General features: G+C 39.8%; 1 long non-coding RNA gene across 2 annotated transcripts; it reads right to left on the bottom strand.

Moving 5' to 3' along the window:
- Window positions 1–214: 214 nt before the first annotated feature.
- LOC109263343 (uncharacterized) lies at window positions 215–26,465 on the bottom strand. 2 transcript variants are annotated; one of them, XR_008422971.1, is made up of 4 exons: window positions 25,260–26,465; window positions 6,740–6,862; window positions 3,012–3,060; window positions 215–834 (listed from the first exon to the last, which is right to left on the bottom strand). It is a non-coding gene; the product is annotated as an uncharacterized LOC109263343 (long non-coding RNA). The 2 variants fall into 2 exon arrangements; XR_002078172.2 differs by lacking the exons at window positions 215–834; window positions 3,012–3,060 and adding an exon at window positions 5,775–6,147 and having other exon boundaries at window positions 25,260–26,461.
- Window positions 26,466–26,788: the final 323 nt, after the last annotated feature.

The following is a 26,788-nucleotide window of genomic DNA, read 5'->3' as shown; positions in this document are numbered from 1 at the left end:
AAACCTAAAGTTGTTTTTTTCCTGTGGCTTAACAAATAGCATCAAAGAACTTACGTTAATAGTTCACTTAAGTCACAATCAGACACCAAATTTGTTTTGATTTTTATTCATTTTTAAATTATCTTCACTTCCAGGGTGATTGGTTGAAATTTGATAGTCTCTGTGGTTTTATAAATCACCCTAGGAAATGGTTCCTCACGAATTTGCTGGGGTTTTTAATAAGTTTACATGAGTAATGACTATTAAAGTTTATTAAGAACTTAATAAATATTAACTATCCATTGTGGTAATTACTGGCTCTTATTCAGAGTTGCTTTTGCAATGAGAGATGCTGTGAAACGTCTCAAGGGAAATAAAAATGTCAAAGACAAGCCTGCCGCTTAGTAGAAGCCTTGAACTTCAACTTCTGAGTTTCTCCCGCAGTTTTCCAACCCCCAGTCCCGCCAGTAAGAGGGTATGCATGGGGCAGAGCTTAGCAGAGGGTCACAAGATAGCCTCTCTGGTTTTTGACTTGGTGGTTTTCGTTTGGTTTTTATTTCCTCTGTGTTGTAGGTTCATTATTCCAAAACAGGTAGGGTCCATGTGACATGAGAGGGAGAGATATTCTCTGCCTGTAAGTTTTCTTGGATGATGAAAAGCTCACCTTTAATTTCAAAGATACAAGAGAAACAAGGCTGTCTTGTTGATAAAATAACAGGCAGTCCTGCTCTTGCTCCTTTGCATTTCAAAAACCTTGTCCTTCTGAAGTTCAGAGTGCTAACCACATGGCCAATTCACTTCAGGATACTGCCAACAAACTGTGGACTTGCTCAGGCTGCTTTCCATGTCAGCAAGCTGGAGGAAGCCAAAGAACAGGAGAGGAAAGACAGTGATTATGTTTGCCACTCGTTTAATAGCATTTCAAGGGGTGATGTGGACAAGAGTGGGGAGCATGTTGTAAGATAATATGAACTGGGTCTTATCATTCCTCAGAACTTACCCAACCTCTTCAGCCAGGGTTGATTGAGTCAATTTAAAGAAACTGATGATCACATCTCTTTCACTCAGAAAAGAATGATACAACTTAGATCCAACTAGGAAGATACAACCAGGAACTTAGATACAACCAGGAAGAATTAAAGACCAAAGCTTCAATAAGCAGATATTTTCAAAATCTTTGTCCCTAAGATCATATTTGACATGTCTTCTAATAATATCCTGAAAAGAACATAAAAAGAAAGGGCAGATGTCTGAGGAGGAAGTAACTTCATTGAAACCTGGGATCTGGGTGCAAGGGCACCGTAGCTGGGCGCCCCTTTACCAGCTATCTTCCTTCCTTCCTTGAGAATATTCAAAACAGGAATCAAATCCAAGGGCAGAATGTTCTGAGTTTTGTTCAGAATGAGGAGTCCAGCTTCTGTGTCGCTTTCTGGGAAGGTGTTTTCAGGAAAACTTATTCTCTTGGCATATTCACTTCTAAGAGCGTAAGATTTGACCCTGATTTATACTGATCATGAAACCAGAACTACCTCAGAATCATGACACAGAAAAATCATAAGTTCCTTGGGGTAAATATGAGAAACAGGCCGTTCCTAACCAGTTGTAGAATCAAAGTTCATCTCCAAGACATTCTTGGGAACTCAGAATATATTTACCCATAGAGCTATGTCAGACCACCCAACCATGGCCAGTGGCACTCATCACCTAGCCAAAACAGTGTGATACCAACGACATTCTAGAACCTCATTATCATCACTTCTGAGAAAACATATCACAAGTTCCAAACAGCATTATCAGAACCACATCCCTCTCACTCTCCTCAGTCCGTGGCAAGATCTTTCCCCATCTTACAATTCCCATCCCTCTGAGCCAACAGGAGGATTCCTCCCGGCAGCGGCCGGTGACAAGCCAGATCCAATACAGCTTGGTGTGGGGATCGAGGGCAAGGGCGGGGAGACTTAGCTTCCACAAGGCACATGGCATATGCAGGGTGGGGTTGGCTGAGGAGAAGCATCTAGCAGAAGAACAGGAGTACACGAGAATCTCCAGATGTGAGAATTATAGAGCTAAGCCCCAGCGAGGGCTTCAAGTAGAATTCTACAGGAACAGCCCCTACTGGATCTGGTGGAGGCATGAGGAGGGCTCAGGCAGAGAGTGGTGGAAAGGACCAGATGAGGAAGGGCAGCAGTGCCAGCTAGTAGAACAGAGGATTAAGGGCAGTTACTTTCTTGGGTAATGGTTTCAGTAGGGGCTCCTTTGGAAGCCAAGAACAGTAGCATTTGAGATTTTCTGCTGTCTTCACTGGTGGAGACCTCTTGAAATGAAGCTTGCTTATCTGTGGTTCAGATCCACAACTCACTGGGCCCAGGTATCCCCTCAGCCCCTGCTCTGATAACCATGTCCTTGTCCTTCACCTTGACTAGGACCTCCCGTCTCAACACAGTCTTAGTGTTTATCCTTTGGCTCAAGCGCCAGAGGGGCAGGTCAGTGATGCTTCTGATTTCAGAGCTGACTAGACCTTGGCCAATTTATAAGAACATATTCTAGAACCAAATCATTTGTCACCATATCCGTGGCCAGGAGAAGGCAAAGATTTCTGTTTTTTTTCTCTCAAATACTGAAGACCCACTATGTGCTGGACTTACTTTGGTCTTGAGGAAACAAGAATCAATAGTAATGGTGGTAGGGTGGAACCTTTGGTGACAACACACCTGTAATACGATGTGGTAACTACCGTAGAAGCCGTTGGAATCAAATGCTATTGGATCAATAGAAGGGAGTCATTCTTCACAATACGGTGTTAAAGAGACCGAAAGCAGTAGTGAGCTAGATTTGAAGACTGTCAGGCCGCCATACTGAGTACAAATAGAACCACACCTGGAAACACAAAGGGAGTGTGTCTGGGTGTAGCCGCCAAGATCAAAGTGATCACAGTTCCTCTTCCAAACTGGATTCTTTGACAACGAATTTAAACAGTTTTACCTAGATGCCAGTTCATGTTGTCCCAGAGCCACGTGATCTTTCCTTCTCACCTTCATCCCACAGATGATCTTGTTTAGGGGTCTCCATGTAACAGGCAACCTGTTTTGAGAGTGAAGGACAAGAGCCAAGGTCTGTTGGACTGAACCCTGACAACTCTATCCCCTGACTTTCAACCTCTTTGTGGCTTAACTTCCTCATCTTTAAAACGGGGATTCACCAACCTTGCAGATTTGTTATAAGGGCTAAACGATAAAATGCATGGAAACTCTGGTACACTGCCTGGCAGAAAGTGGGCACTGGATACATGGAAATGGCTCGTTCTATTTGCCTCTTCTCCCTGGAGGCTGTCCTGGGGAAAGAAAGGAGAAGGTTGCTTCCCCTGTGATTCTTAGAAGTTCTGTACCTCACAGCCCATGTTCCCGTGCCGGCAGCTTCCCCCTCTTCGGGCCCCAGAGAAACGTGCTTACGAAATTACCGATGAGGACTTGGGCCACATTGTCCAGAGCCTGATACCAGGAGGCACCACCAGATGGTTTCTCCCTTCACCCGAGAGACTCTAGGATTTCTACCATGTAAATATGCCTCACTGCCACATGTTCCCACCCTCGGGGAAGTGCTCCCTGTGGGGGCCGTGCCCTCTGGCCAGAGCCTGGGGAACAATTTCCTTTCTGTTTCCCACAGGCTGATCTGGTGCCATCCTGCAGCACGTAAGGAATGTAGCCAGGGCAGGGCCGGCAGTCGTGTACAGGGCCCCACTGTCTCTCGGTCACATGCTGCCTCTGATGTCCCTTCCGGGAGCCTTTCCCCTGCCATGTCTAAATTCACACAGCTGTGGGACGAAGCTGTTGGGATGGAACAGGATGTACAGATACCAGTTTGTGGAGCATTTACCCCTCCCTGTATTATTCTCTTTCCTCTCCCCACTTTCAACCAGGTAGTAGGCTCCGATTGTTGTCTAGGGGTAGCAGGTGGTGGCTCTGAGTGTTTTGAGGGACGGAGGAGTGGGGGAGGGGTGCAGCAGCCTGCAAGTCTCTGGCTTTCACTTTCTGAACATCGAAACTTTAAGAAAAATGGACAGCATTTGAAACAAATGAAAGGTTATAAAGAGAGTGTCTTGAAGAAATAAGGGCTGCACAGACTTCCCTCTCACTTTCTGACTTTCCTTCCAAACTGGAAACAGAGACTCCAGATGGGAGAAGAGGAGCATGAGCAAACCCTTCGGGGCCTGTATTCATCTTCTATTGCTGCGCAATACATTACCACAAACCTAGCAGCTTAAAACCCTATTCATTATTAGCTCACAGTTCCACAGGGGCCGTGCCTTCTATGGTCCTACAGCTCACGGTTCTGTAGGTCCAGTACAGTGTGTGCTAGAATATCACAGGCTGAAACTGAGGTGTCAGCGAGGCCGAGCCTTGTCTGGAGACTCTGGGAGAAATCACTTCCAGGTTGGCAGAACCCAGTGTCTTGTGGTCTTAGGGCTGAGGCCCATGTTTCCCAGCGGCTGTCAGTCAGGGTCACTCTCCATTTTACCTTCAAGCCTGTGATGGTGTGTTGAATCCTTCTCATGCTTTGAATCTTTGATTTCCTGTCCTGCAACCAGCAGGAAAAAAGACTCTGCTCTTAAAGGGCTTACATTATTAGGTCAGGCCCACCTGAATATTCTCTCTAATTTAAGGCGAACTGATTTGGGACTTGAGTTACACCTGAAAAATCCATTCACACCAGTCCCCTAGATTATTGTTTTCTGAATAAGAAGAGGTATGTGTATTCCTAGGACCAGGAATCTTGGAGGCCATCATAGAATTCTGCCTACTGCAGTCCCAGAGCAAAGAACTGGACCCTGATGCTTGGCAGCACCGTTAAGGCTATGAAGGGACTGGCTGGGTGATGTGGCCAAGAACACAGGATCATAGGAAGCCCTGCAAAGGTTCTCACGTGTTCTAGGCTTGGTTGTGAAACTAGTATGACAATATCTTCTCCCCAGTCCTGAAGCCACTATGTGGAACTAGACAGTGGACACCTGAGAAGTGACCAGTAGTGATCATACTCTAGAAACTAGGTACTGTGTCAAAGCTTAGACATGCAGTCAGAAATTAAATCGAGTTATGTACGTTAATGACAGTGATATTTCTTGCACATCCACAAGATAGCAGTTGGAGACCTGATATATTTTTTCATTATTTAATGAATGAATGAACAAAGGAATAAAGCTAGTAATTAATAGTTTGCAGACGTTCACAAGAGCCACCGGCTCCTTGAATCAATCTCTTTCAGTAACAAAAAAATGCATTAGGGCAGCTCTTCTTAAAATTGTGTTTGGAGAAAGGCTATTACGTATTATATAAAAAATAATTCTTGGGGTGCCTGGGTGGCTCATTGGTTAAGCATTTGTCTCTTGGTTTTGGATGAGGTCAGGATCTCATGGCTCATGAGATCAAGTCCTTCATCCAGCTCTGCGCTGACAGTGCAGAGCCTGCTTGGGATTTTTTCTCTTTCCTCCTCCTCCTCCCCCTCCTCTGCTCACACATGTGTGCATGCTCTCTCTCTCTCTCTCTCTCTCTCTCTCTCTCAAAATCAATAAATAAACATTAAAAAAAATTCTTTAATCAAGATAATTGGGAAAACGCTAGATCACAGTAGTAAACTGGGTTCTTTCCTGAAGGATTTATTTTTACATGCTTTAAAATGCCAATGTGCATTATTTTGAGTGGGATAGCATATGCCTCATTTCCAGAATTTCTTCAATAACCTTTTGATGCTGGTAATGCATCAGGAGGGATGGGTTGGAATGCTGCAGTAACAAAATTCAGTGGTTTGCAACAGCGTGCTTTATTTCTTACTCACTTTACATGACAGCTGCTTGGTGGCTGTAGCTCTTTTCAACATCTTTACTCTTGGATCAAGGCTAAAAGAGCAACTCCCACTCGGGCTATTGTAGGTCTCATGGAGGAGATAAAAGGAAAACTGCAGAACCTCATGAAGGTCTTGGGCTTTTTCTGTGAGTGGCACACGGCACTCCTGTGCCATTTCATTGGCTGAAGCAAGTCACGTGATATCAGTAGGAAGAAGATATATAATCCCCCTACAGGGAACATGTGGTAATACTGGTTTTGTGTGGAATATGGTTTGAAAACTCCACACTAGGAACACAGGACTTGAAAATCACTCTGGGTTTCGGGGAGCCTGTATTACATATGACAGAGGAAGAATCAGAACCACAGGGCAGTGCAAAAATTCACGTACAAATCTTGGATTGTATTCTAAATCTGTTTATGCTTTTCTTTCAATTTAAGAAACACTAGAAACAAGAGAAAATGGTATAATTATCCAAAATTTCACTCCTTCAGTTTAATTGGACTCTCACCTGTCACTGCCCTACCATCCACTAAAGCCCCTTCATTAAAGGAACTTTTAATATACACGCACACAACTTAGGCACTTATATGTCTAAGTTAAAACTCACACATGTATATATGTACTCATATATATGCCTGATTGGCTAGTTATGTATCAATTATATAAAATCTCTGTAGTTTTAAATTCAAATAGTTATACACTGACAGCTAAAGAGTCCATGATCGAATCTAACAAAATACCTTATGGTGGTTTTAACTGATGCCCTTTCCAAAAGCCTGGAACTGACCCAGTGACTGCGTTTTGTGATATGTGTGGGTTTACCCTCTCCTGGGCCATAAGTTTTGAACAACTTAACTAGTAACACTTGCATTTTCATCTCTGCCCCAAATGTCTTTGAGTCATAGACAGTGAGACTGACCTGGATTTGACTTTGCCTGAATGAAACTCGTCCTTGTTCTCAGCCATGTGTCATCAGAAGTAGAAATCTGGAGGTGGATGTGATCCATGTGCTGGCTCTTCGGAAATAATGCAGCTAGAGAGGCTACATACAAAAGATGTTGTATTTCAAGTCCCTTAAGTGGCTTTATGCAAAACAAGTCATGTTACACTGCCTAAAAGAAGACAAACCCAGCAGCAGAGTGTTCACAAAACAATAATCCATGCTCTTTCCTCCTCTACATGGTCTTTATAATAGTCAAATTAGCTTACATTATTTTGTTAGCTAAAACCTATAATAAAGATGTAGTAAGAACCTCTCACTAACTTATAACTAGAAATCATAGCTAATCACCTTGAAACATCAGTGTTTCAAATTGATCTTATTATAAAACTGACCAGAAGAATGGAATATGACACTTTCTTCTTCATCTAGGCTATTAAGAATATGCATTTTAGTTATAGCTTTGGATAAGTGTTATAAATTTCATTTCCAACTTTTCACAGCACCAGAGAACTAGAGGAAATTTAAAGAAAAAAGAAAAGGCCAGGGCTGTGTCAACAAAGAGCACAAATACAAGCTAATGTGACTATAGCAAATAGGTACTCCATGTTGGAGGGGAAATAGTATATATGTCATTGGCTTGTAAATATTTTGAATGGCAAGTTTTAAATTTCCTTTTTATAAAACCAGCTTTAAGAGAATCTGAATATAGTTGCCTAAACCTTAAACTGATAGTAAAAGAAATGCCTACCTCCATCATCACCTCCAACCCCATTTATGCACAACAAACTTACAAAACAGTTATAAAGCATCCCTTTAACTTAACAGATAAAAAATTCACTATGAAGAGTTTTTGCAACTTCCAGACTATAAAAGGTCATTTCCCAAGAGCCTAAAAAAATTTCTGCCTGCTGAGAAGTAATGACCACATGTTTGGCCACACTCTTTCCCTGTGTCCTGACAGATGATGCTCTGATGCTCACTTAATACTCAGCTCAGAAAATCGAACAGGGGCTTCTCCATCTTCTAATCACAAATCCCCACATCTGCTTTTATCCGTGCTTATGTACTGTGCTCTCCCCTTTGACAAGAAAAGGAATGTTGCTGCCCCTATGAAGCATCTCCCCTCACTCTCTGGCACCCAGTGCCTTCACCTGTACAAGGAATTGCTTTTGCCATTTTTCTTCTTTCCTGCAGCCTCTATGTATTCTTCTCTGAATGGTTCCATCCAAACATGGACCAGCTCATGGTTTTCAAGCTCAAAAAATGAATGGCAGTGGCAACTAAGACAAACTCTCCTAATCCCACAGCACCCCGTTTCTGACTCCCTGTTCTCCTCTTCACAGCAAAACTTGAAACATGAATCCTTTCACCATCTTCACACCCTCACTCCCTTTTCCTCTGGTCTATTCTGTCTTTCTCCCTCCCCTCCACTGGCTGATCTTGCTAGGGCCACTGACAAGCTGTGTGGTGCCATTTCCAAGGGTCACATATCTGCCCTCATGTTACCTGGACTCCCAGGAACTCTCAAAGGGGTAACCACTCCCTCATCCGTCAAGCACTTTGCTTTCTTTTTCTTTTGTCAGTGACCCCACACTTTAGTCATTCTCTTTCTACCTTCTGTCAGTTTCTCCTCTCCCTTTTATGTTCCTCTTCTTGGCCCAATCTCTAAGGTTTGAATGCCCCAGGATTCAGTCTTTCCTCTCTACATTTTCTACCTGGGCTTACATACTAGTTATGTGCTAATGACTCAGGAGTCACAAGTTAGGACTCAAACTGCAAATAACCAAAAATCAAACTGTCCTAAGTAATAAAGGGGGGAGGGACTCATTGGCTGACATGACTGAAAAGTCCAGAGGCAAGGTAGGCTTCATGGTTCAATGATGTCATCAGCGAACCAGTTTCTTTCTAATTCTCTGTCCTGCCTTCCATGTTATTAGCTTTATCCTCAAGCCAGTGTGTCCCTTATGTTGACAAAATAGCTATGGCAGTTCCAGACTTTACATCCACAAATCATGCTGTCCGAAATGAGAAACAGGATTGTTTCATAGTAGGTTTCTCAATGCTCTCAGAAAGAGAAGAAACATTCTTTCTTAAAAGATCCCCCAAAATGTGGGGTGCCTGGGTGGCTCTGTTGGTTAAGCATCTGACTCTTGATTTTGACTCAGGTCATGATCTCACAGTCATGGGATCAAGCCCCAATCTCCTTCTACCTTTCCCTCCCTGCTTCCATTCATGCTCATGCTCGCTTGCTCTCTCTCTCTCTCTCTTTCTCTCTCTCTCAAAAAAAAAAAAAAAAAAAAAAAAAAAAAAAGAGATTCTCCCAAAATGAAACCCTGCATTTGCCCAAATTTTTCACAGACCTACTTCAGATCTGATTCTTTTCCATAGGGTAATGCCATGTACAGGATGGCTTAAATCCAAGTTTCCTGAATCAGTTACAATGTGAGAGAGGTATGCAAAAGGCCTCTATAAGCTTATTAATCCATTTCTTCTCCATCTATGTTGAACTTAGGCCAATTACATTAAGATATATGTCCCTTATTCTTAGTTCTTTGTATAGCCTTGCAACTTTCCTGTACAAAATTTTCATATTCTACATATTTGAAACCTCTATCCTGAAGGGGCTGCTGATTCTCTATTATTGTGCCTTGATTTTTATAACAATGTATCAATTGGAGAGGCTTGGAAAGAAATAGGATTTAATTCTATTTGGTTATGTTTTGTTTGAGATGTGAGAGTAAGATTGGACCAAATGGCTTTTGGATATAGGTCTGGAGCTTAATTTTACCAGTTTTTGTTGCTATCTATAGTAAGTGATATGAATGACTGGATTTAGGAAGGTTTGTGCTTCTATCATGTAGACCTTTCTCTTTCTTTGCATCCTAGAAAGAATTTTTGGCTGAATAAGTTTTATAACTAAAATTAGAATCTTTTTGTGTATAAGCATTAATAGTGACTCCAAGAAATAATTGCCTATAAGGAGATGAATAGATTTTTTTAAATATAAATTTTCTCAAAAAGTATACATCAGAAATTATAGTTCTTAAATTTAGACTTAAATAAATACAGAACAAGTGTCTTCAAATTATCTTGAACTCAGAAAGAATGGAAGTATGAATGTATTAATGGAGTGAATAAAGAACAAGAGTTGAGGGGCACCTGGGTGGCTCAGTCGGTTAAGCGTCCGGCTTTGGCTCAGGTCATGATCTCGCAGTCCGAGAGTTCGAGCCCCGCGTCGGGCTCTGTGCTGACAGCTCAGAGCCTGGAGCCTGTTTCAGATTCTGTGTCTCCCTCTCTCTCTGACCCTCCCCCGTTCATGCTCGGTCTCTCCCTGTCTCAAAAATAAATAAACGTTAAAAAAAAATTAAAAAAAAAAAAAAGAACAAGAGTTGAATCCTGGGCATTTACATGGAAACTAGGTTAATTTTGTAAAGCTGCATTATGTTTTAATACTTCACATATTTGCCTTTTAAGAAATATGTACATAAATTCAGAAATCCCTTGAGACATCTTGGACTGTTCAGAAACAGAGTAATTTACAGTCATATTACTTAAAACTTCTTGATTGCTAAACTACTTGGTGAAAAATTAATCACATGACTGACTAGAAATCATTTTGGCTTACTGTATTTGAGGTAGGGTCACCTTAGAAAACAATCTTTATATTAATTAGAATTGAAATTACAACTAAACAGATGAAATGTGTTTTGAGTTCTTATCCAGAGAGTTTATAGATACTTTGAAGTAAACAAAATCTTAACAAAATTTTATAGTCAAGAAAGGAATAAGAAAAAAATGGCTCTGACCCTATGTGTTGTCTCTATGCTGAATTCTGAGTTGGGAGATTTATTCAGTCTTTCTTGTCTTTCTGGCAGAACTATCCCCAGATGGATATCCTCCTATGGCAAATAGAGGTGCCATAGGATTTGCACATTGAGGGTCTCCTTATTGATGGCTAAAGAGGGATTCATGGGAAGAATTTGGGCTGAGGGGAAATGGGAGTGGAGAGAGGAAAAGAGAGAAGGAGAGAAGCTCATAAAATGTAGACATAAACCACACTAGATGGGAAAAAATTATACCCTGTCCAAAGTTACATGATATCATTTTGTCTTCTTTTTCCCTGCCAAGGAGAGATCTCACGTACATAATATAGGCCACTGGTGACTGTAGAAGGGTGTGGAATTGGAAAAGAAGAGGGTACCAGATATTGTGATGTGCCGGGAGCCCCAAGGCCTCATAATCCACACTTTGATGTTAGTTTCCTATTTTTGTTTTAAAAGGAGAAAAGAACTGTGATTATTCCATTAAAACATGAGTAGAGTTCATCTTTTATTTTGTGTGGAGATACAGAAAAGGAATGTCTTTGGGTTATTTTGGAAGTAGATTGACAGTTGGGGTAACAGCAGAAAAACAAAAACAAAAAAACACAAGAAGTTCTCTGAAGTTTTTTCTTTTGAGTAACTGAATGGATGTTGGATGCTACTGACTTAGAAAAACGGTTAAGAAATAGGATTGGGGATGAGGATTGAAAATGAAGAGTTCTAATTTAGCCATGTTGACTTTGCAGTGTCTTCAGTAGTCCAAGTGAATTGCAGACATCACAAGTTCCATTGCTGCACTTAGAATGACCTATTCCTCTTTCACTGGGATGACACCCCCATCCACCCTGTCTCCCGAGGGTAAAGCCTGAATGTCATCAGAGACCAGGCCTTCCCTTCCCCTGCCAGCCATCACTAAGCTCTGCATTTCACCACCTTATTATATCTGAACTTCATGTCCAGCCCCACCTCTATGATCCAGTTCCCACTACTCTGTGCCTCTTCCAGTCATTAGGACCAAAAGAGTATTGTGTGTAACTGTAGTTGGGTGGTACCCATCATCACTTAAGACACAACTCAACAGATGATACAGATTTGGTGATCTGGAGTATTGTGCATTTTGTAAGTTTCTTTTAAGTCTTTCCTTTTTGTATCTTCCTCAGGCACCCTAGTGCCAGCACTGCTCTCTGTATATTACAGTAATAATTAGGTGTTATCTGCCTTGCTGACATTTAGTTTCCTTGACCAGGAAAATGGGAAATGACAATAGGTAATGTTACCAGGGCGCCCGCCACATTCTGGTTGACCAGAGCTCCAGTTAAGGCATCCAGACTGGTTCCAAAGTCTGAAAAATGTCAGCATCACCCCGTTCAGCCCAGAGTTTCCAGGTGTGTCCAGCTCAAGAGCTCCAGCTGAACCTAGTATTTCCTTGTCTCTTTCAAGTTATAAAGCAAGAAGGAGGGAAGGAAAAGAGGAAGAGAGAGGAGAAGAAAAAAAGCTGTGTGTCTGTCATCTCGTGTCCACCCTCTCAAACATTATCATCATTCTAATATAGTATGATATTTGGATCATTTTCCTGTTTCAAGGAATGGATCTCCAGTGAATGCCAGAGTCTGCTGTATATATAACCAGTGTTGCTTATGGAATACAAAGAGAAGAGGTGATCATAAGTGATTAAAAATTGTTTCAATTCAATTTCTTCAGAAAAAGTTCTTGGGATGGGAGGGTCTGCCTTGGTATTGACGGGAGAAACAGAGATACCAGGCATGGCGGAAAGGAAGACAGAAATTATTCTGATTAGGGAAAATGGGGTAAAACCAGTTTAGAGGCAGCTCGTGAGGAAGTATGCATCAAGAGATGGGAACATACACATGAGACTGGTGTCGGCATTTAGCGGAGGTTAGTAGAGCCCATGTGCAGGAATCCGAATTTCATGCCTGAGGTAACAGAGAAATTCTCAGAGCAAATTTGACCAATTATCTGCAACCCCACTGCAGCAGCCATGGTTAGAAGCACACTTCCCTTCTGTTTTCCAGACCCCACCTCCATAAGAAGTTAATTTGTGTTGCACAACCCAGTCTTCTGGCTTAGACAGAAACATTTCAGTTTTTTTAGAAATTACCAAAAATATTTATAGCTTGACTAAGCTAATTTAAAACACATAGCAGAAGCATGCCGTGCCTTACGCTCTCTGGGCTGCAGCTGTGGGAGCGGCCCTGCGCCTCTCAGCCAGGGGTGGCTCCATCAGTGGGGACACCGTTAGCAGCACTCTGCATTCCTCAGGAACACTGCATAGATTACATAGGACCTCTTTGCTCACTAGGTAACTAACTGTTTGGCATGGATGCAACCGTTTCCTGTCACATTTCCTTCAGAACCTAAACTTTCGAGGCATTGGAGACTTGAGTAAGACTCTGCGCTGGTCTCAGGGTGAGGTATTTTGTGTCCTGACCCAGCAAAATATTTTACAATCTGTTTCCTAATCCTGGAAAAGCTGAGTCTTACCCTTGTATAAGTCTAAAATGTGCCCTAAAAAATGAAAGCAATTAAATAAAACAATGGGGAAAAGATTTCCTTTGTTCTGCTGAGAAGATTCAACATTTGCCCCAGGGCCACACCCAGCCCCGCTATCAGGAGTCTCCACTGAGTAAAGGCGGCCAAGGGAGCCCCGAGCACCTGAACCAGACACCAGACATTCTGCACCTTCCCCCTCGTCCTTAAGTGGAAGCACTGATTATTCTTAGCTTCTGTAATATTAAGAGACACACCAAAAGTTCTCCAATCTCCATAAAACATAAAGTTGATCAGTTATAAGTATACCGGACAGACTCTTATTTTTCTGATTAAACTAGTAACGCTTCCTCTGGAAAAACTGTTTTGCCATATATTAGGGCACGGAAGGAGAAATAATTTTTTTTATTTTTGCTCCAAAATGTACATGGAGAAAAGGAAAATGGAAGAAGGGACAGGAGGGGAGGCCACTAGGAAGTGGGAATGACCACCAGCCACTTTTGTGCTGAAAACGAAGCAGATATTGGTTTCAACAGTGCATTTGATACATATATGCCTCCTGATAAAAGCAAAGGGAACAAAATTGCAAAGGCCAACATTATCATAGCTGTCAAGCGATATGCAAATTGTGGTCTTAAAATAACCCCGGGAGAGGCCTGGGCTTCACCCACACGAAGGCGACCTCTTTGCTAGGCTGCTCTTATTGTTTATACTAATCTCTGGTAAAGTGACCGTGGAGTTTCTATGAAGCGCAGTGTTGTGATTCATGACATTAAACAGATGAGAAAGGGCCCTCTCCAGAAATGAGCCTCTCGGCTGAGGCTGGGCAGAAAATAGCCTGAAATGAGTCACACCACATAAGACGGTACAAAAGATGATTCACTGGGTCCCAAGGAAAATAAATAGGAGTGAATGGCTAGTGTACCCAGGGAAACCCAGTCTCAGCGGGCAGAATTTATTGGTCTGCCTCACATTGAGCCCAGTCACTGAGGCTGGTGGGATGAGGTGCTGGCACTGAAAACGTGAAGGGTGGCAGTGAGGGGACAGCTGTTTTTGAGGTGGCAGCGCCACAGCGGCCACTTGCTTTCAGTTAAGGATCTTTGTGGCTGAGCGATACATCTGCCCTAAATGCTGTGAAGTATATGACGTGAAATGGTTTATCCAGAAGGCTGCACAGCTGGCATCGGATAAAACATTTGGAATCATTTTAGATGTACATTACCTAGAGGCAGCATTCCCTCCCCAGTGCTAAATTTAAACCATTCCTGTCATTTCAGACTCTCTAATGAAATCTGTTTCTCATACGATGTCTGTCTTGGAAATAGCATGCAACTCCGCACCATAAAATGGAAGAGAATTTGAAACCTACAAATCACCCATTCTTCTACCTTCCTCTCCCATGCGCATGCTTGTGCACACACACACACACACACACACACACACACCCCTACCTCTCTCTTTTAATAATTTCACAACAGTAAAAGGGATGCATGGAAGTGATAAAGATGAGCTCCCCAGGATGGCGGAAGGAGAGGGAGGAGGTGACTGATGCCGGCCAATAACTCTCAAACAGCGGCACTGAATGACTCATGCAAAGGCCCAGAGGGATCATCGGTTCCCTCAGTCGCCCTTTAGAAGAGAGACAGAAAACGTGATATTATAAATGTTCCCACAGAATCACAGCTTTACTGGATCCAAGAGAACCACAGGCTTACGCTGCTGCTCACTATGCTGCGGGGTAAATAAGCTGATGTGCCCTACATAACTAGAAACCCAGCAGAAAACATTCAACACACACACGGTTCAATATCCAATGGGAAAGTTTATGTAGTCCGATTGAGTCTATCCTATTCTATTCTTGAATATTAAAGTAAGTTTTAAAACTTTCCAATATTTCCTCAATTTAAAGGCAAAATCAATATGTGAATGTTAATGTCCTTATCTCAACTGTAGATTCCAAAACTATTTTAAGAAAATTAAAAACCAACTTTAAGCAGAACCCAGAAAGAGTTCCACTTTGAAGCTAAACACAAATGCTCTTTGCTATTCATAAAGAGGGGACTTGCTCACATCACTGATGATTAAAACACACAGTCATAGGAACACCACATCTTTAACTTTTCCCATATGTCTTGGTTTTGCATGATGATGATGCTACTGCTTACCATAGTTCTTCACCTCATCTGGAATTAGTTAGCCAAGGAATTGGATGCTATTGCAAGGGGGCCAGGAAAGATGCCTAGGATCCTGTCCAATGTGTAGCAGTGCTCATAAATGTCTATAAGTGTAAAAAAAAAAGGGGGTTGGCAAGCCTTGTTTTGTCTGAATAACCTCCCTCCCTTCAGTGTGGCTCAGAGAGAGGTTTCTATGGCCCTCTTTCAAGCTGAGCAGACAGACAGGATACCAGCAGCCCTTATCAACAATGGTTCATGAAGAACTGGAAAAAGTCTTTGTAGGATGCCAAGGCAGTAGATCCTCTGAACACTACCTTAGAGTCCAAACAATCTGGGTTTCTGGATCTCTTGAATTTTCAGGTTTTTCTATCAAAGCAGTTGGCCAAACTTGTTGTGGCCACCATGCATTGTGACATTACATTGCTCAAATAGTTTATGTAGCTGAAAGCGTCCACTCGACATTTCAAGGAATGTGCATAAAGCCACTGGGGAAGAAAGTGGTTCTCCATAGGAAGTCCTTAAGTCTGACGTCAAACATCACTTCAGGTGTGAGAATGTCCTCTTTTTAAGCCATATCATCAATACTTCTAGCCTTAATTAATGCAAGGAAAACCACCTGCCATCTTCACTACCGCAGCTAAGAGCTTTAGCCTTCCTGAGGTTCTACCATGTTTTTTCATCCATATTAAGTATTGCTGAAACACCCAGTCCCCTCACACATTTCTTGATGTGGGACTTGCCATCAAAAGTATAAAAGTCAATCCATTATGGACAAGTAGTGTATATCAGTATATACTGATGAATGCAAATTACTTTTGTATCACTTATCATATTACCTTGTGATGAAAGATCTGTGAACTCACAAGATCAATTGCAAAGTCATCTACAGAAAATATCTGCCTCTATTGCGACCAGATGATATTGCTATATTATCAAGCCGAAATATCCTATACTGGCTCTGTCCTACAAATTGGACTGCTAATTATAAATACCTTCTAGATGGAGTCAGCCCAAAGTAAAAGTTACCTCAGTGAAGGTATGTTAATGAAGGTCAGTTCATTCCCACTTGTTACTAAAATCTTTACTCAGTGCTCAGAACAAAGTTTGATCAATTGTCTATTGACTTTCAGAATGCACACAGAATCCATATTTTCTCTTTGATTAAAGCATGCAGTGATTAGCAGAGCAATATATACATACTCAGTCACTTAAATCTTTTTTGAAAGTATCACAAGATGCTTCAGAGCCAAGAGTCATGAAACCAAGACAAATTGTCAAACATAAACCAAGGCACAATTCTTAGGCATGTTCCTTTTCTAAGGAATTCCTTTTCTAATAGCAGTTTATAATACTGGCTGTCCCTTCAGGGTTTCCAGTGTTCCTGGTCAAGGCTGGGCTGTGCTTTCTACAGAGTAATCAGGGTAACCTAACGGCCACTGCCAATGTGTAAGGGGGACTCTGAGCTATTCCCTAGGGCATAGGTCCAGAATTCCACGTTCTGTTTTCCCAAGCAGCGAATAGCCTATTTTAGAACAGAAAATGAAAGGTGATTCCTACTTAGGTCAGAGAAGCTCAAAGAGCTTTGTGTTTTTTAAAAAAATAACTTTGATGGCAACCCACTGAGATAAGGATCAGGTGTCAACCAGATTCTCATTGGGAGATAGCAATCGTAGGCAGGGAAGGGCATGGTATGCCAACAAGCAGGCTAGAGTACAGCCAAACATTGGGGGTTAAAAGTCTGTACTTGGCTTCCTGCCGAAGTATCACTTCATGCTTTCATGCCACACATTTTATTCAATATGTGAAGCTAAATTCAGAATCATCTTCTTGTTAGTGTACGAAACTTCTGATAATTGAAGCCCTGACCATTAGAGCCAGTACTGTCTTTGTTAAAATATAGCCATTGTTATGTTTGGTACTACTTGGAATTATATTTTGATGGAAAAATCTGTATAAAATAAATACCAAATTTAAGTCATTAGGGCTACTAAGCAAGTTATTTTATCACCAAAACTATTATTCACAATTTCTTCAGTGTTTTTTTTTATTCCATATGTTCTGTTAAATTGAGAGCATGCATTTAAATAGTATCCTGCACTAATCAGAGGTTTTGAAGCCCTTATTCAGTAGCCAGTGTAAAATAATTCACTATCGAATTGATTTTTTAAAATGTGTTCTGTGCAGATCCAGGCATCCTTAATACCTTTAGAAACCAAATTAGGTCCTAAGAAAGCATTTGAAGTGTGTGCCCGGTACCCAACATTTCTAACATTAAAATAGGATTAAGTTACATCTGTATACGGGCATAAAGAGCATGGAAGTAGTTCTATATAAAACATTCTTCTCAAGAATGGGGTGGAAAGGCAGGGGCTCTGAATAAGACATCAGCATTTACTCACATGACCATTCACAATGGGAACAAGAACTCAGCCTATTGGTGTAGTCCCATTATACTGGGGTGTAGGGATAGAAGAAAAAACAGAAAATAACTTGCCTTTTGCCTATCTTGGAAAGTGAATAGGAGTGCTGTTCAGTCAGGGAATTTTAAGCCTCAATACTTAAATGTATTGACATAGCTTTGGGGGGCGGGGAAAGGGGATTTCATTGAGGTTATTTTAAAAGTTCTTCCTTCTGTTCAAAGAAAAAAGCAGGGACAGTGTCCATAAAGTACATTGCCATTCAGAACTACCACCACAACCACCCCACCACCCCCGCAAAGAAACAGAATGACTTCAGTCACCATATGTGGTTTGATTCCATCTAAGTATAACCTTAACAATTCTTGCTAATCAGTGTTCTAGTTCTATAAAAAGAAGTATAGTACTTTGCAGTCATTTCCTAATTAAAACCATGTGCAAGAAATGCAATGGTAAAGGAAAGGAGGTCAAATGTAGAATTCCTTGGAAGAGGAAAGTGCCTATTTTCTCTTTATGCTTTGACCTTTGCTTGATTTCCACTGTCTACATTCTCTAGCTCCTCACCATGATGTCCCTTGAGAGCTCAGGCCTGTCCTAGTTCCAGAAGTCTTTCAACAGTCTGTGCACTTTACCTGCCTCTGAATCCAACACTGTTGGATTTGGTGATGAGTCATACCGCCAGCACAAGACCCACTGGCTCAGATTCCCCCGTTGCCAAAACTCCCAAGGTTTGTCTAAACCCCACTTTGCCCATTCCCTTCTCCAGTTTGGCCTCATTTTCAAGATTGTGTCTCTGCCCAAGTTTCCCTCTATTTTTTGGCAGTTAGTTGCCCTGTCTAGTAGACTCTTTACCCTCAGAGACAAGCACTACATCCTGAGCCTGAGTTAATGGAAATTGAGCCCTGATGGTTCTCACCAACCCATAGCTCTTGCCTCCTGTCCTCTTAACCAAATAGGGGAAGATCATCTGGGATCATGACTTTTGTTTGCTGACTCCTAGATCCCAAGTTCTCAGTTTCTGTGTCACTATTTACTCACTTAGCTGGAGGATTGTGCAACTTTTCTCCAAGATGGTGAAGATAATCCCTCCTATCCTGCGTGCACTTTTTTTTTTAACTTGCATTTTGAAATAATTATAGGCTGACAGCAAGTTGCAAAAATGGTACAGAGTCCCATGTAGGCTCAACCAACTTCCTAAAATGGTGGTATCAAATATATAGCTAGGGGTGCCTTGGTGGCTTAGTTGGTTAAGCGCCAGACTTCGGCTCAGGGCATGACCTCGTGGTTCGTGGGTTCGAGCCCCACGTCGGGTTCTGTGCTGACAGCTAGAGCCTGGAGCCTGCTTCAGATTCTGTCTCTCTCTCTCTCTCTCTCTCTCTGCCCCTTCTTGGCTCACTCTCTCTCTCTCTCTCAAAAATAAACATTAAAAAAATTAAAAAATACATGGCTACGGCTTATTGGACAATATATAGTGATCTAGCACACTATCAAAACCAGGAAATTGACATTAGTATATTGCTAACTAAAGACCTTTACATCATTTTTATTTTTTTAATTTTTTTTAACGTTTATTTATTTTTGAGACAGAGAGAGACAGAGCATGAACAGGGGAGGGGCAGAGAGAGAGGGAGACACAGAATCCGAAACAGGCTCCAGGCTCTGAGCTGTCAGCACAGAGCCCGACGCGGGGTTCAAACTCACGGACCGTGAGATCATGACCTGAGCCGAAGTCGGACGCTCAACCAACTGAGCCACCCAGGCACCCCAAGACCTTTACATCATTTTTAAACCTTTATTTGTGTGTGCATACAGTTCTATGCAATGTTATACCATGTATAGATTTGTGTAACAACCACCACAATCAAGATACAGAACTATTCTAGCACCACAAAAGAACTCCTTCAGGCTGTCTCATTGTATCTGTGTTCATCCTCTCCCAGTCACACCATCAACTCTAGTCTCTGTCCTTTGCCAACCACTAATTTGTTCTCTATCTATATACTTTTCTCATTTGAGAATGTTATATAAATGAAATCTTACAGTATGTAATCTTTCAAGATTACATACTTTTTTCACTAAGCATAAGATCCTTGTCTATCCTGGCTGTTGCTTATATCAACAGTTCATTCCTTTTATTGTAGTGTAGCATTGTTTGGATGTACAAGTTTGTTCAATTGAATGTGGGATAAGGAGGGATTATGGCTGCCATCTTGGAGACAGGTTACATAATTCTGCAGCTAACTGCATAAATACTGGCACAAAGACTGAGAACTTTTCACACACATGTAGGAGACTGGGTTTGAAGATTTAAGTTGCTTCCAGTATTTTGCTATTGTAATTAAAGTTACTATGAATATTTGTATACAGGTTTTGTGTGAACATAAGTTTTCATTTCTCTAGGATAAATGCCCAAAAGCGGAACTGGTGGGTCATATCTTAAGTGCATGTTTAGTTTTACAAGAAACTGCTACACTATCTTCCAGAGTGCCTGAACCATTTTTACATGTTCAACCAGCAAATGAGACCCAGTTTCTTCATATCCTCCCAGACTAGTAATTGGCATTATCACTAGTTTTCATTTTAGCTGTTGTAGTAGGCGTATAATGATCTCTCATTGTGGGTTTAATTGGCACTTTTCTAATGGTTAATGCTGTTGAATGTAGTTTCATGTGCTTATTTGCCATTTGCATCTTCTGTATGGTGAAAAATCTGTTTATATCTTTTGCATATTTTATAATTCTTTTTTTAGATGTGGTTCCTTATTTTAGATATAGTCTGTAGCTTGTTTTTCATCCTCTTAACAAGGTCTTTCATAGCACAGAAGTTTTAAAATATGTGAATTTTTTTTAATGAATCATGCTTTTGATGTCCTAGAACTTTACACTTACAGGAGAAACTAAGAACATATATTTGTATGTGCTTGAATCTGTGTAAAGGGGCTGAAAAAACACCTAATCTAATGAAAATGTGGGGCATCTGAAAGCAGGAACCAGAGGATGGGGGAGAGGTAGATGTGACTTTTCATCTTTTTATATTCAAGTTTTTAACAATATACATATATTAATTTTAAAAATGGAGTATGGGGGTGCCTGGGTGGCTCAGTCAGTTAAGCATCCCACTTCAACTCAGGTAATGATCTTGTGGTTTGTGAGTTCGAGCCCCATATTGAGCTCCTCGCTGGCAGTGCAAAGCCTACTTTGGATCCTCACTCTCTCCTCTTCCTTTGCCCCTCCCCTGCTCACACTTTCTCTAACTGGAGTTAGATCAGTTTTTTTTAATGTTTATTTTTGAGAGAGAGAGAAAAGGGGGAGGGGCTTAGAGAGAGGGAGACACAAAATCTGAAGCAGGCTCTAGGCTCTGAGCTGTCAGTACAGAGCCAGACAGGGGGCTGGAACTCATGAGCCACCAGATCATTACCTGAGCTGAAGTCAGACACTTAATTGACTGAGCCACCCAGTCACCCCTTCTTTCTTTCCTTTTTCTTTCTTTCCTTTCTTTTCTCTTTTCTTTCCCTTTCCCCCTTCCTCTCCCCCTCCCTCCCTTTCTTTCCTTTTCCTTTCCTTTCGTTCTTTCCGATCAGTTTCAATACTGGCTCCACAGACTAGTTAGAGCTTGGGAAGGTTATTTTAGTTTTGTCATCTATAAAATTAAATGTAAAAATAGACATAGTATCAGCCGTTTTTATGAAGATTAAAGAAGATTATGTGAAAATTAATAGTGAACTAATTATGGATTGAATTATGAATCATAAATCAAAGTAAACTTTATATTTTAATATAAAATAGTTCAAATTTTTTTCTGTTGCTTCATAGTTATCTTTGGTGACATACTGCTCAGTTTTTCTAGGCTTTGTACTTTCTGAGAAATTACAGTGGCTATGTTTGTGGATTCTGCTCCTCTAATTAATGTTGTTTTGATATGTAAGAATTTTTTATTTGTGCTTATAATAAGATATATTCTTTGTGCTTATAATAAGCTATATTCTTTACATGAACTAGCAATCTCTAGTAGCAATTATTCTTAATGTATCAGTGAAAACCCAGGGCTCAGAGGTAAAGTGCCTTGGTGGTTTGTCTAATTCCAGAGCTTCGTATTTAATTTTGATGCCAGTGTAATCCAGAATATTCTCCATAGAACTCCAATTCCTTAGGGGTATTGCTCAAAATAATAAAATAATAATAATAATAATAATAATAAAGTTCACTGGTTAAATGAATTTAGTATAAATTTTAAAATAAAGCACGTTGGAAAGGGCCCTTCTTGCGAGTCTGCAATGCAGAATCTGAGGAATACTATAGTCTTGAACCCAGCATTTCCCAAATTAAGTTTACCACAGGGGTTTTAAGAAATACACAGCACTATTAGAATCACTCAGAATTAGCATTCTATTGAAACATTTTAGGGAGCCCTGCATTTAGCATATATTCTGCCCTATTTTCAAATACTTGATATTTCTGTAAACTAATTCTAATATAGCTTCACAAGAACTCCAGATAGTTCATTTACATGGCATTATAGCATCTTACTGATGAAAGTAATCCTGTGGCAAACTTAATAAATATGCTTTAGATTTATGAAAACCCCAGAGGAGTAACAAGTTTTACACCAACAACTCTGAGGACAAATGGTGTTAAAGAGAACATAAATGTCCTTTCTGATAAGCCTGCAACTTTTCACCTTTAATCGTGTACTATCCTGAAAAGTTGAAGATAAGGTCTTGTTGTGGGGGCTGTATCTAACTAATGCAAAATAATTGTTTAACATACATACAAAGAATCAAATCTCAGTCACAACCTTTAATTCTAGTACTTTTTACCTATCTCTTCTTATATAAAGCTCTTAGAAACGTAAAACATTACATTATTTTCTGCCACCTTCAGCTCAAATGTCACTCCCTATATAGAAGAGAATGTACTCGCTAGTCCGTGTCCTTGAATTTTACCTTCTATGCAGTAGCTATTTAAATAAATGCTCGGTGATGAGTGTGGTGTTGATGATGAAGGCTTTAGACACATAGTTATGGACATGTATCTAACATAAAATAATACTAAATGGCTCTTTTTCTAAAAGTTTTCACGTCTAATGATTGCAAAATGAGTCAAACACACTATTTTATTGCTTATTAGACTAGTCACTGCTACGTTATTCTTCTTAAAAGGTAAAAGAAAATTCATCTTTTCATTTCAGCCTACTGTTATTTCCATTTCACTGGGATTGGAAATAAAAGGAATACTAGAGTTCTAAAACTTGCATGTTTTTCTATTTTTATTGATAAATGCAGTTAGTAATTTGTTTCAAAAACTTTAGGTTTTTTTAAAGAAACGTTAGAAACAATAGAGGATTTAAATGAAACCAGTGACATAGGTAACAAATAGAACTTTAGAGATAAATAGCTATAAACTAATTTTCTCTAAAAAATTAATTGAAATTAAAATAACAGTAAGTTTTAGGGGCTCCTGGATGGCTCAGTCGGTTAAGAGGCCAACTCTTGATTTCGGCTGAAGTCATGATCTCATGGTTCATGGGATTGGGCCCCACGTCAGGCTCTATGCTGTCAGCACAGAGCCTTCTTGGAATTCTCTCCCTCTTTCTTGTCCCTCCCTCACTCGTGCTCTCTCTTTCTCCAAATAAACTTTAAAAATAAAATGACAATGTTTTATATCCTCTAAATATTATGGAAGGAATGAAGAATTGAGTTACAATGACACAATAATTATTTTTAATAGAACCATCTGTAATTTCTACCAATAGAATACTTCAAAAACGTTTAAAATAAGACATTCAATAGTGTCAGGCATAAGTTGTTATGAATTGAACTTAATTATGCTTTTATTTTCTATCTTATTAAATGACTTTTTTCAGTGAGGGTGGATATTACTACTTCCTTTGTCATAAAGTATACAAAATACACTTTTGTAATATTCCAGAACATGTTCCACAGAATTTTAAGACTTACTCATTAAAGTTATACACTATATTGGAGCAAAATTTAGCTTGATTTGATGTTTATGACTTGATGTAAAAAAATTTTTATTTTGCCTTCTAATTTTAAACTTGCTTATTTGGCACACAATAAAATGAAAACAGAAAAATAAAACTGATGAATGTACTTTGTGTAATTCTGTTTAAACATTTATCTATGTTTAAACATTATCCACCTACCAACTGTAGGTATGTTCATACAGAATGCAAAAAACCCTTACCCTTCCAATTCTTAAGCTAAAAATTTTGATACAAATCACAACTAAAAATTCTAAACTAATACGCCATCTGTTTCTATGAATCTGAAAGATAGTGCTTCATTTGAAGACTTTTATTAAACATTAAAATTTGGACTTTTGAACTCCTGGTCACCTGCAAAAAAGCTCTAATTTCTAATTTTAGAACACTTTTAAGATTCACATGTTCTTAAAACACAAACTTCAAAATGATTCCAAAGAAGAATCTTAGCCTGAAACGGTACACAAAACTGAAACCAATTTTTAAAATGCGTAGCTTTAATAGAAACCAACCCAGGTACTGATAAACTTTACCTGATTTTGTTAACTTCCTGCTTCATTTAGAGTTATTTTCTTTACCGACTCATATACCATATAGGAACACCCAGCAATTAATATGTTTATTAGAAAAGGGTCTAGGGGCACCTGGGAGGGCCAGTTGGTTAAGCGTCTGACTCTTGAACTCAGGTCATGATCTCGCAGTTTGTGGGTTCGAGTCCCATGCTGGGCACTGTGCTGGCAGCGAGGAGCCTGCTTGGGATTCTCTCTCCCTCCTCTCTCTCTGCCCCTCAACCGCTATCTCTACTTCAAAATAAATAAACTTAAAAAAAAAGAGAAAAGGGTCTATTCAAATATGCTTATCTACTGCTGGTATATTTTGGCAATTTATCAGAATACACAGTTATCTCTATATCATTTATACATCACAGTAGGATTCAAAAGTCTTTAACAAGTCTAAAAAATAGGGCTATGAAACAATTTTAATATATGCAAATAATCTAAATGCTTATGTTATATTCCATCACAGATTTTTGTCTTAAAATATTTGATAGCTATAGCAAATGAAGATGGAGGCTTTATACTTGTGCATCTTTGGAGACTGGGGCTTATTTTATGAAGGAAACTTGGCTGAATAATTAGAGCTTTCATATTAACCAGGTTCAGTGTACTTGTTTTACAGTCTCAGATTTTAAGATCAAACACAAGTTAAATCAGTATTTATATTGAGCAAGAATTGTCTTTCTTTTCTATAAAGCTATGTACTTATTGTAGTTTTTAGTTTATAGTTAATTTTACAATTTTTAAATTATTGTAAAATAATTAGAAAAGCTTATAAGTCAATCCCTGCTAAAAAAGACTTGTACCAAAATAGTTGCTCTTTGACCCCAGCTCAAAGGCGATCATGTTCAGCTCTTTCAACCTATTTCTTCTTTATTTCAATGAGTTTTTAAACCACTTTATTGAGATGACTAACATGTAAAAAGCTTTACATATTTAATGTATACAACTTGATAAGTCTGGTAATGTGAAACCATCACCACCTTTACCACCTTCAAGGTCATAGACCTATCCATCACCTCCCAAAGTTTCCTCCTTCCCTCTGTAGCAGCAGCAGCAATAGTCATTGTCATCGTTGTAGTGTGTGGGGGGTGGGGTGGGGGGGGCGCGGTAACAGAAGATCTACTGTCTTGGCAAATTTTAAGTATAAGATCACTACTGTTTGCTATAGATGGTATGCAGTAAAGTAGGTCTCCAGAACTTATGTATACAAAATGTTCTGGGCTAACTAGGAAAGGTACACACACACAAAATCAGGAAGCGAGACCATGCTTTGTGGACTGCAACATAGGGGTGACTAGTAGGACTGATGAGCTCATGAGATGCTATTGTGAGGTAAGCCTGATGATACTGAATTGGCTTGGGCCACAAGAACAAAGTACTGTGCTGAAGTCTGCTAAAAGCTGAAGTTGTCAGTTAATCCATGGTTCCTGAAACTCCTCAGTATAGATAACCAAGTCTACTCTGAGAAATGAGAAAATTCTAAAAAACCAGGATACATGTGTTGGACCCAAAAGAGGTCAAACTGGAACCAGGCAAAGAGGAAAATCTGCAAGAACTAGAGCTTTTCTGTAGTTCCAGTCAAGTAATAAGTGGAGGCCATTCTGCTTTAAGTTTGATGGGATTCATACACATTTTGTCATCTTATACTGAGATTCAGTCTTAAGGATAACCCCCGGTTTGATCAAAGGTGAAGCTTGTATTTACTTCTTTTTCTTGTTATTCAGAGTTGATTTTCAAGAGGAGGCTGAAGATGTCTTTCCTCTGTCATCTTAAAACTGGAAGTCCTACTGCACACTAAATTGTGCCTTGAAAGTGTCTGTAAGTAAAAAAAACTTACACCGCTTCCAAATCTTTCTTTTATCATCTCATATGCACATGAAAGGATTGCAGGTTCCCTTAATATTTTAGCCTAACTTTAAAAGAATACTATATATATATTTGCCATCTATTTCAAATGCCATCTATTTTAAAAGGAGTGTATTTATAGGATTTTATTTAGGAGCTCCAAATGCATCCTAAACCAAGCTCCATATCTAAAGAAGTTTGTAAATATTTTGAAAAATACTTGTATTATATAAACTCATATTCACAACTTAAAAATGTATCCAGTTCTGGGGCACCAGGGTGGCTCAGTCTGTTAAGCATCTGACTCTTTCAGCTCATGATCTCATGGTGGTGAGATTGAGTCCCATGTGGTGTTCTGCACTGGGTGTGGAGCCTGCTTAAGATTCTCTCTCTAAAAAAAAAAAAAAAAAAAGTATCCAGTTCATTTTTTGTGCAAATTAAACTCAAAAGTTCATATGCACATAATTAGTGTATAAAAGACACATAAAGGGAGAGCTTATAGCACAAAATACCTGATTACTTAGGAAATGATCTGTCTTGGATATCTGAAAATGAGTTTGGCCTTGTAATTTTTCCCCACACAGTTTCAGTATATACCATTTAACTTTTATTTTCTAACAGAGAATGTAACTAGGAAAAATTTTCTCATTGAGGTATAATTGACTTACGTTAGTTTCAGGTGTACAACATAATAATTCAT

Source organism: Panthera pardus, unplaced genomic scaffold, assembly GCF_024362965.1.
Source record: "Panthera pardus isolate Hobbes unplaced genomic scaffold, ASM2436296v1 HiC_scaffold_17, whole genome shotgun sequence".
Lineage (NCBI taxonomy): Eukaryota > Metazoa > Chordata > Mammalia > Carnivora > Felidae > Panthera > Panthera pardus.
This window is presented reverse-complemented; position numbering and strand designations above follow the sequence as displayed.